The 9,411-nt window shown below is 37.8% G+C and overlaps 1 protein-coding gene across 1 annotated transcript in view; it reads right to left on the reverse strand.

Moving 5' to 3' along the window:
• Window positions 1–8,304, reverse strand: part of LOC308187793 (uncharacterized protein) — a 219,623-nt gene extending 211,319 nt beyond the window's left edge. Inside the window, exon 1 of the mRNA XM_080576128.1 lies at window positions 8,301–8,304. The gene's annotated coding sequence lies outside the window, so the exon portion shown is untranslated. The remainder of the gene's footprint in view (window positions 1–8,300) is intronic.
• Between the last annotated feature and the right edge of the window lie 1,107 nt (window positions 8,305–9,411).

Raw genomic sequence — 9,411 nt, forward strand, 5'->3', positions numbered from 1 at the left:
AGGACTTGCAATAAAATCCTTAGGACTTGATGTCTTGCTTTTCAATGGACAGCTATTAGACAGCTATTATGCTGTCTCCAAAAAGGTAGCATTTATCCCAGCAATCAACACAGAAGTTATAACAGAGAAAAGAAAATGCACAATTCAGGAATTATTTCATGTGTAAAGTAATAATTACCTAGCATGCTTTTAAAAAACGTCAATGGGAAAAATGTGTTTTTAAGCAAGTTCTTTGTAATTAGAAACCTCTATTTTTTGTTTGTTTGTTTCTAATTATTTGTTTTAAACATCTAGCTCTGGGAGGTTTTTTATACACTGCAGGAAACAACAACAACAACAAACACTAATATCCATTCTTGTTTGCACAATTTACTAGTAAGACTTTTGACTATGCTTTGTGTTGCCTAGATTGGACTACTGCCTTTGAAAAAAATGAACTAATAAATGCTCTTTTGTATATTGTTCTTTTTATTGACCTCTTCTCAAGAATACTGAAAACCAAGGCAGATAATAGATCATTTTTAATAGTGGTCATATATGTCAGGATTTGGATTGTCTCCAATATCAAAGAATATTTGATAATGTATTTTTATATATTTTGCAAACAAGCAGAATTCTTAAGCCAAAACAAGATAAAAGCTGACAACTCTTCCTTTCCTGCTAACAGTGTCTCATATTAATTAGTGCTAGCTTCTTTCTGAATGTTGTTCAACTATCAGGGTCACCATTTTTTTTCTTTTTTTGGATTCAGACCAAAAATCTTATTAATCAGATTTTACTTTTTGTTCTATCCCTGTAATCCCCAAAGCTCTGTTTCCTTTAGAATAATCTAAGGCATTTTTTTTTCCTGTCTTTTAATCAACAATAAAAGAAATAAAATAATGTAAAAAATCCAAATAACCATGTCTGAAAACACAGCTAGTGCAAAATCCTAACAATGTAGAAACTGTATGACTGAATGACTACATTCATAAACTATAGTATATAATTGAATTGTTATATTGTACTTATTAAAAAAAAAAAAAAAAAGAAGAAAAAGAAAGAAGAAGGAGTTGTTCTTTGCAGTTAGAAAAATGGTCCTTTGAGATTTTTTCTCAGGAAATCAAATATTTACCATGTTTCATAACTGAAAAATAGTTTGCAGGTAAGTTGTTTGTACATGCAGCTGTACCAAGACTCACTATCTTCTTCAGAACTCCCTCTGTTGTAGAATAAATGTATTTTTACAGATAGATATAAATACATAACACTTTATGTTAAAAATGATGAATTAAAAATTTATGAAAATCCTTGGAAAGTAATACAAATGATAGTTTTTCAGGTTATAATTATATAATTTCTGTGAAAAAAAAAAAAGAAAGAAAAAAAAAGATTTCCATATCTTATTCTACAGCTCAGTCTTACTTGTCCTTATTAATATTTAATAATGTCCTGCTTGTCCTTATTAATATTTCAAAGCTGATTTACAGATTCATATCATTTTTATATAGGTACTTACATGATGTAACTGTCCAAGATATTGACACTCGCATGACTGAACTGCCTGTTGAACTTCATGGCAGTGGCTACTTCTCTCAGGTAGGTGAGGCCCTTTGTATTACTAATTTAGGCATTTCTGTTAGATCTTTATAATATGCTAATATTAATTTCGTGTTTAATCTAAACCCAAAACAGAACATGAATTTCTGTCCTTGTTTTTCACCCCTGTGCTGTTTACAAAAATGAGGCAGCATACCAGCAACACATATCACAAGAAATGTATTCAATTTAACCTGAAGGAACTTAAAACAATGTAGTGCAAGTTTGTATAAAGCCTGATTTTAGAGATGCCTAAACTTTATATATTTTTTCTAACAAAAATGGCAGAACTACCACTGACTAGAGATATCCGAAGACCTTAAATTATTTGCTAGGTTTATGTGAGTTACTGTAGGAGTATTTGAGGATACTAACTCATGACATATAAAGAGTATAACCAGGTCAACAGGGCACTGTTTAGCCCAGAGGTGGTACAACTCCAATTTCACAACTAGCTCCTGCCTAACTAGCTCAGACATTTCTGCACAAGACACCACATAGTCACCTACATACCAGTAGGCTGTTAAACCCATGGCAAATCACATCACTAAGTAACTGGCCTGATTTTCAGGGTGGCTGAATCTCTTAAATAAGGACTGTCAGTTTCAAATAAAATTTTAATAATTTCAAGAATAAACATAGTTAGTTAAGAAAAAAAGTTTTAAATTACTATTTTTTTGAACTCCAACAGTAATAGTATTTTTTAAGCATAAGTTGTTTACCTCTATTCAGAAATTCTATGGTATCAGTATACCAGATAATATATTAACCTTGAAAAGAAATTGTTCTTACATGATTTTGGATACAAAGGTAAAATTAATCCAGGTAACTAAAGAAATAAATTATGCCAAAACTGCAGTTGTTTAAAATAACAGTTGTTGTTGTTGTTTTATTTTGTTGTTGTTTAAAGTTGAGTTCTGCTTTCTTCATATAAACTAAGTGATGTGTCTGTCTCTGAGTCCTCCAGAGAGACATCGGTGAAACTAAGTTTAAGTACTTAAGTTAGGCAGACTAGCTTTCTTCCATCCTTTCTGTGAAAAAGTGATAGACTATTATGGTGATTTATATTCTAAATATTGGCTAATATGCATTTATTATACCGAAAGTTTTTTTAGCCATTTGAATTTGAATTTCCTTTCATTTACTCTTTGAAACATTGTGATTTAAACAAATACTTAATCAGTCACTTGTATGCTTAGTCAAATACTTTACATCATCAGAATCAGAGAGCCGATGTAAATGCAAAGGGAACTTCTGCCAGAGACTTCAGTTCAAGGAGACGCAAGGCAGATGTGAGTAGAATTAGCCCTTATTTAGTCATTCATCAGGAAATTCTTTTTCCCTCCCATCAAAATGTGATACATTAGGGCAGGGTATTACTCTAAAAATGGAAATGAGATAAAAAAACAAATCAATTAATTTAAGTTGCTTTCATTCATTGCTAAAAAAGCTCCTACCTAAAATTGGGAACAACAAAAGCTTCCCAAAGCCTACTCCTCTCCTCTTCCAGGGTTTACTGAGACTTTGCACCACTACAAATCAGTTTGTATAGGCAACAATATTTACTGTTGCTTTAAATTTATTTTGCAAAATAGAACTTTTTAATCCTTTGTTTCTTTATTTCTCCTATAATTTCAAGCACATTTTATATTTTCATCACGCTTTCTCTAAACAAGAAAACACAGATATTTATTTACAACTGATTTTCAAAGATACATCAGTTTTGTATACCTAATTGAGAACATGACCTCCTTTTGTCCACACTATATTCTGGCCATGACTTCATAAAAACAAACAAACAAACAAAAAAAAAACCTCTCAGAATAACAGCATAAGACAGAATTTAGCTATAGAAGAACATGGTACAGGCAAATGCATGTCTATGCACGTGGATACATTTATAGCTATATACACATATCAATATACACAGGCACAAATCTACACTTATTAAAAAAAAAAAAACACAATTTCTGGAAAGACTGGATTTAGGTTGATATCACTCTATTTTAAAACCTTTTATTTATTTATTTATTTATTTATTTATTTTATGTCAGAATTTTTCCTCCAACCTGCAGTTCCAGTTGCAACGAAGTAAGAACCAAGGAAAAATGTCTTTCTGCTTCACCTTCTTCTTCTTTAAAAGAAGTTCCTCTTACATCTTGCTGTGTACCTGTGTACACCCTCAAATTGTATTCCTTTTGCTTTTTCTAACTTAGCTTTTTAGCAACCTGAAGAAATTCACTTTAACTACTCGTTTTGAAATTCTCCATCAATAACTGGGTCAAACTTTTGATCCCCTGCCTGCCAGTGAAGTCAGTCCTCGCTGTTAGTCGTCTTCCTCTCATCTGGCCAAAAATGAATTTCTTAATTTACATTACCCAAATGAAAGCCAGTTGCATTTTTGCAAGGTTTGTCTTTACTTGGGTAGTAATGGTAATATGACACCTTGCAGAAGCACAAGAGCAAGGAGTATTCAGACAGGATTCAAAAGAGAAGACAAGGTTCAGACTGCCTTCGCAGCTTACTGCAATCACAGACCAGCTTCAAATGTGGAGATACATTATATATCTGATAAACACCCATGCAGGTGGTCTGACTACACCTCATGAATAACATCTGTTTATTCAGAAGTAAGTTTAGATACTCCATAAACTTTTGAACTGGTGTTGATAGAAACTGAAAAAAAAAAAAAAAAAAAAAAGACTGGACGAAGAATTGCTTCATTTTTGGTCACATCTGAAAACTGTGCCTTACACTATTTATTTATGAAGGTTTATTTATAAACTCTATCCATTTACTGTAGAAAGTTTTTGTTTGTTTTTGTTTGTTTGTTTTGTTGGTTCAACACCACCACACCCCAGTTCACAAAGCAGTTGTTCAAACTATGTTCAAAATTGGTACAAATGACAACCTGGAAACAAAGGGAAAATAAAGTATCGCTCAAATCCCTGTTTCCACACAACTTTCTCAAAGACATCAATTTTACATGCTTTCTGAATGAAATGAATTTTAGCTGCAAGAGTTCTGGAACAACTTGTTTAGTTTTTGACATTTGCTGGGCAGGAAAGAAATATTTTTAAGATTATATGTCCACAAGGTAAGTGTGAACGGAGAAGTGACATTCTATGAATTTTTGGGTTAGATTTCAAATCTGAAATTTGACATACTAAGTTATAATTTGAGAGTTCTTATAGCCTATATTCAAATTTAATTTAATATAAATAACCTTTCTTAATTTTCTTTCTTAATGTAAGGAACATTCACTCATTCATTTGAAAGCTAAGCTATTTTTACTAGGCTTTTTTACTGTCAAAAGTATTCCTTCAGATCAAGACAATTTGTTACACAAATAAGGAAAAAAATATCTTGGCATGTAATCAATATTTTTTATAGATTCATTTCACTATCATGTGTTTGTGGCACATAATACAAGACAGACTATTTTGCAAATAATGAAGGTAGTCTTTTGAGACCAAGTGATAATATATCACAGTAAAACTTAACTATATTTCATTTTACAAGATTGCATTTATTTATACCGTCATCAGTTCTTTAATATTTCTGATACTTTTATGACCATATAAAGGTTTCTTCTAACAGCAAATTGAGCTTGTCCTTAAGTGCTGATATGAATTAACTTTCTGTTACCTGTATAACAGGTAGAAAGGCTATGTATATATTCTCTTATGAGCACTAACAGGAACTCCATGGTCCTTGAACCAGATTGCATATTCTGTCTCACATCAGTATAGTATACATAATCCAGAATTTAGCACAGACTACTCCTGAATGTTTTATTTTTTCTTTAAAAAAAAAAATAAAAAATGTATACTATCCTGAATGAAGCAAGCATGAAAATTTAGCTATATGGAATGTAGACAGTCAGAGATATATAAACAAATAAACAACAAGAACTAATCTAAAATAGTTTGAAATAAAAGAAGTAGTCAATTTACATCATTAGTCTTTTCTTATGTCAGTTCATTTGCATTTAAGAAAAGAAAATATGCATGTAATACTGCTTAGCTTCAAAAGTATTCGAAGTTTGATTAAAAATTTGAGTAGTCCCAAAAAAATAGTTTTAACTTAAATATAGTAACAAAAGAGAGAATTATAAAAAGGAGTCCTCCTCTTTATTTCCCCATGGACTAATTACAGTAGCTTTTGAGTATTTTCAAAGTCCATGGGTAACCAGCATAATCCTATTGCTAGGTGTCACAAATGTCACAATTTTTTTAATTTTTATTTTTGTAAGGTTAAGCGATTAGTTAAAAGTACCAAACAGGAGTCTGCCCCAAGACAGGGTGCTGGTGGGTGGCAAGGTGTGTGGGAGGATATGGGCAGATACCTGTTATGGTTGTCTCTTCTGAAGGTTTTGAACATCAACCCTGATCTAGTGTGGAATCCTAAAACCAAATGTTAGAATGTTTGAAAGATGTATTGCCCTGGCAATGCCAGAGAACTCCAACTTCCTACACTGTGACGAGGCCTGGCCTGAGCCTATCAAATGGTAGTTAACCATACCCAGCACCCGCAAGGGGAGGAGGAGGTCTCTGAATCTGATGACCAGACACCAGAGGGCCAACTGTCAGTAGTATAAGCTCCCCCATAGTCAAAACAAAACAATGGAAGTGGAAGTCAGCTCGTTTAGTAGGGGAAGAGGTTCCTCCTAAGAAGTTCCAGCAGGGAGAAGTGGAAGAGGCAGGCAGCTCTAAAGGAGAGCTGTGTTGTGGTTTAACCCGGCTGGCAGCCAAACACCACACAGCCGTTCGCTCACCCTCCCCCCTCCCTCTCTGGGGTGGGGGAGAGAAACGGGAAAGTGAAGCCGGTGAGTTGAGATAAAGACACTTTATTAAGACAGGAATATAATAATAACAATAATAATAATAATAGTGATAATGATAATAGTATTAACAATAATAATGTGTAAGAAAACAAGTGATGCACAATGGAATTGCTCACCACCCGCTGACCGATGCCCAGCCTATTCCCGAGCAGCCAGCCCCCCCACCCCGGCCAGCCACCCCTATATATTGTTTAGCATGACTTCAGATGGTATGGAATACCCCTTTGGCCAGTTTGGGTCAGCTGTCCTGGGTCTGTCCCCTCCCAGCTCCTGCTGCACCCCCAGCCTGCTCGCTGGCAGGACAGAGCGAGAAGCCGAAAAGTCCTTGGCCTGGTGTAAACACTGCTCTGCAACAATTAAAACATCAGCATGTTATCAGCGCTCTTCTCATCCTAATCCAAAACATAGCACCCTACCAGCTACTATGAGGGAAAATTAACTCTGTCCTAACTGGAACCAGGACAGATATCCACCCCTTATTCCATACCATTTATGTCATGCTCAGGTTACACTCTGTCCAATACATTCTAATTAATCACCATTTTCATCTATGATATATAGCAATCATGGTAGTGATGACATACAGTATTATATAATAATTAACATACTACAATTCAACTCATGGGCTATTCTCACCCAGTATCAAATCCCCTTGAGGTACACACCGGACCTCCCCATTCTTTTGCATTACCCACCAAGTGCATCCAGGTCCCTGAGCAAAAGCAATTCCACGAATGGGTTTGCCTTTTCCTGAGGCAGGAGTAGCCCAGACTGTTTTACTCAGCATGTTTCTTACGTGCACTACAGGAACTTTATCCCCTTCTACAGTGCGTAACAGGTTTGATTGGGCAGGTCCAGCTCGGTTGGCAGATCCCCTGGTATTGACTAACCAGGTGGCCTTTGCCAAATGTGTATCCCAATTTTTGAATGTCCCAGCACCCATTGCTTTCAGTGTAGTCTTCAACAGTCCATTGTATCGTTCAACTTTTCCAGAGGCTGGTGCATGATAGGGGATGTGATACACCCACTCAATACCATGTTCTTTGGCCCAAGTGTCTATAAGGTTGTTTCGGAAATGAGTCCCGTTGTCTGACTCAATTCTCTCTGGGGTGCCATGTCGCCATAGGACTTGCTTTTCAAGGCCCAGGATAGTGTTCCGGGCGGTGGCATGGGGCACAGGATATGTTTCCAGCCATCCGGTGGTTGCTTCCACCATTGTAAGTACGTGGCGTTTGCCGTTGTGGGTTTGAGGGAGTGTGATGTAATCAATCTGCCAGGCCTCTCCATATTAATATTTCAGCCATCGTCCTCCATACCAAAGAGGTTTTGACCGTTTGGCTTGCTTGATTGCAGCACATGTTTCACAGTCATGAATAACCTGTGCTATAGTGTCCATGGTCAGGTCCACCCCTCGATCACGAGCCCATCTGTAGGTTGCATCTCTACCTTGATGGCCTGAGGTGTCATGGGCCCATCGGGCTATAAATAATTCACCTTTATGTTGCCAGTCCAGGTCCACCTGAGCCACTTCAATCTTAGCAGCCTGATCCACCTGCTGGTTGTTTTGATGTTCTTCAGTAGCCCGATTCTTGGGCACATGAGCATCTACATGGCGTACCTTTACAACCAGGTTCCCCACCCGGGCAGCAATATCTTGCCACAATGCCGCAGCCCAGATGGGCTTGCCCCTGCGCTGCCAGTTGTTCTGCTTCCATTGCTGTAACCACCCCCACAGGGCATTTGCTACCATCCATGAATCAGTGTAGAGATAGAGAACTGGCCACTTTTCTCGTTCAGCAATATCTAAAGCCAGCTGAATGGCTTTCACTTCTGCAAACTGACTCGATTCACCTTCTCCCTCGGCAGCTTCTGCAACTCGTCGTGTAGGACTCCATACAGCAGCTTTCCATCTCCGATGCTTTCCCACAATACGACAGGACCCGTCAGTGAACAAGGCATATTTCTTCTCATTTTCCGGTAGCTTGTTGTACAGGGGGGCTTCTTCAGCACGAACCACCTCCTCCTCTGATGATATCCCAAAGTATTTGCCTTCTGGCCAGTCCATAATCACCTCCAAGATTCCTGGGCGACTGGGGTTTCCTATTCGAGCCCGCTGAGTAATCAGTGCAACCCACTTGCTCCATGTAGCATCAGTTGCATGATGTGTAGAGGGGACCCTTCCTTTGAACATCCAGCCTAGTACCGGCAGTCGGGGTGCCAGGAGGAGCTGCGCTTCAGTACCGACCACTTCCGAAGCAGATCGAACTCCTTCATATGCTGCCAATATCTCCTTTTCAGTTGGAGTATAGCGGGCTTCAGATCCTCTGTATCCCCGACTCCAAAACCCCAGGGGTCGACCTCGAGTTTCCCCAGGTTCTTTCTGCCAGAGGCTCCAGGTGGGACCATTCTCCCCGGCTGCGGTGTAGAGCACATTCTTTACATCTGGTCCTGTTCGGACTGGCCCGAGGGCTACTGCATGAACTATTTCCTGCTTAATTTGTTCAAAGGCTTGTCGTTGCTCAGGGCCCCATTCAAAAGCATTCTTCTTACGGGTTACTTGGTAGAGCGGGTTTACAATCAGACTGTAATTTGGAATATGCATTCTCCAAAACCCCACGACACCTAGGAAAGTTTGTGTTTCTTTTTTGCTAGTTGGTGGAGACATAGCTGTTATTTTGTTGATCACATCCATTGGGATTTGACGACGTCCATCTTGCCATTTTATTCCTAAAAACTGGATCTCTCGTGCAGGTCCTTTAACTTTATTCTGTTTTATGGCAAAACCGGCCTTCAGAAGGATTTGGACTATTTTCTTCCCTTTCTCGAAAACTTCTTCTGCAGTGTCACCCCACACAATGATGTCATCGATGTACTGCAGGTGTTCAGGAGCTTCCCCCTGCTCCAGCGCAGACTGGATCAGTCCATGGCAAATGGTAGGGCTGTGTTTCCACCCCTGGGGCAGCCGATTCCAAGTATATTGGACTCCC

Source organism: Anser brachyrhynchus, assembly GCF_964034855.1.
Source record: "Anser brachyrhynchus genome assembly, chromosome: 1".
Classification (NCBI taxonomy): Eukaryota; Metazoa; Chordata; class Aves; order Anseriformes; family Anatidae; genus Anser; species Anser brachyrhynchus.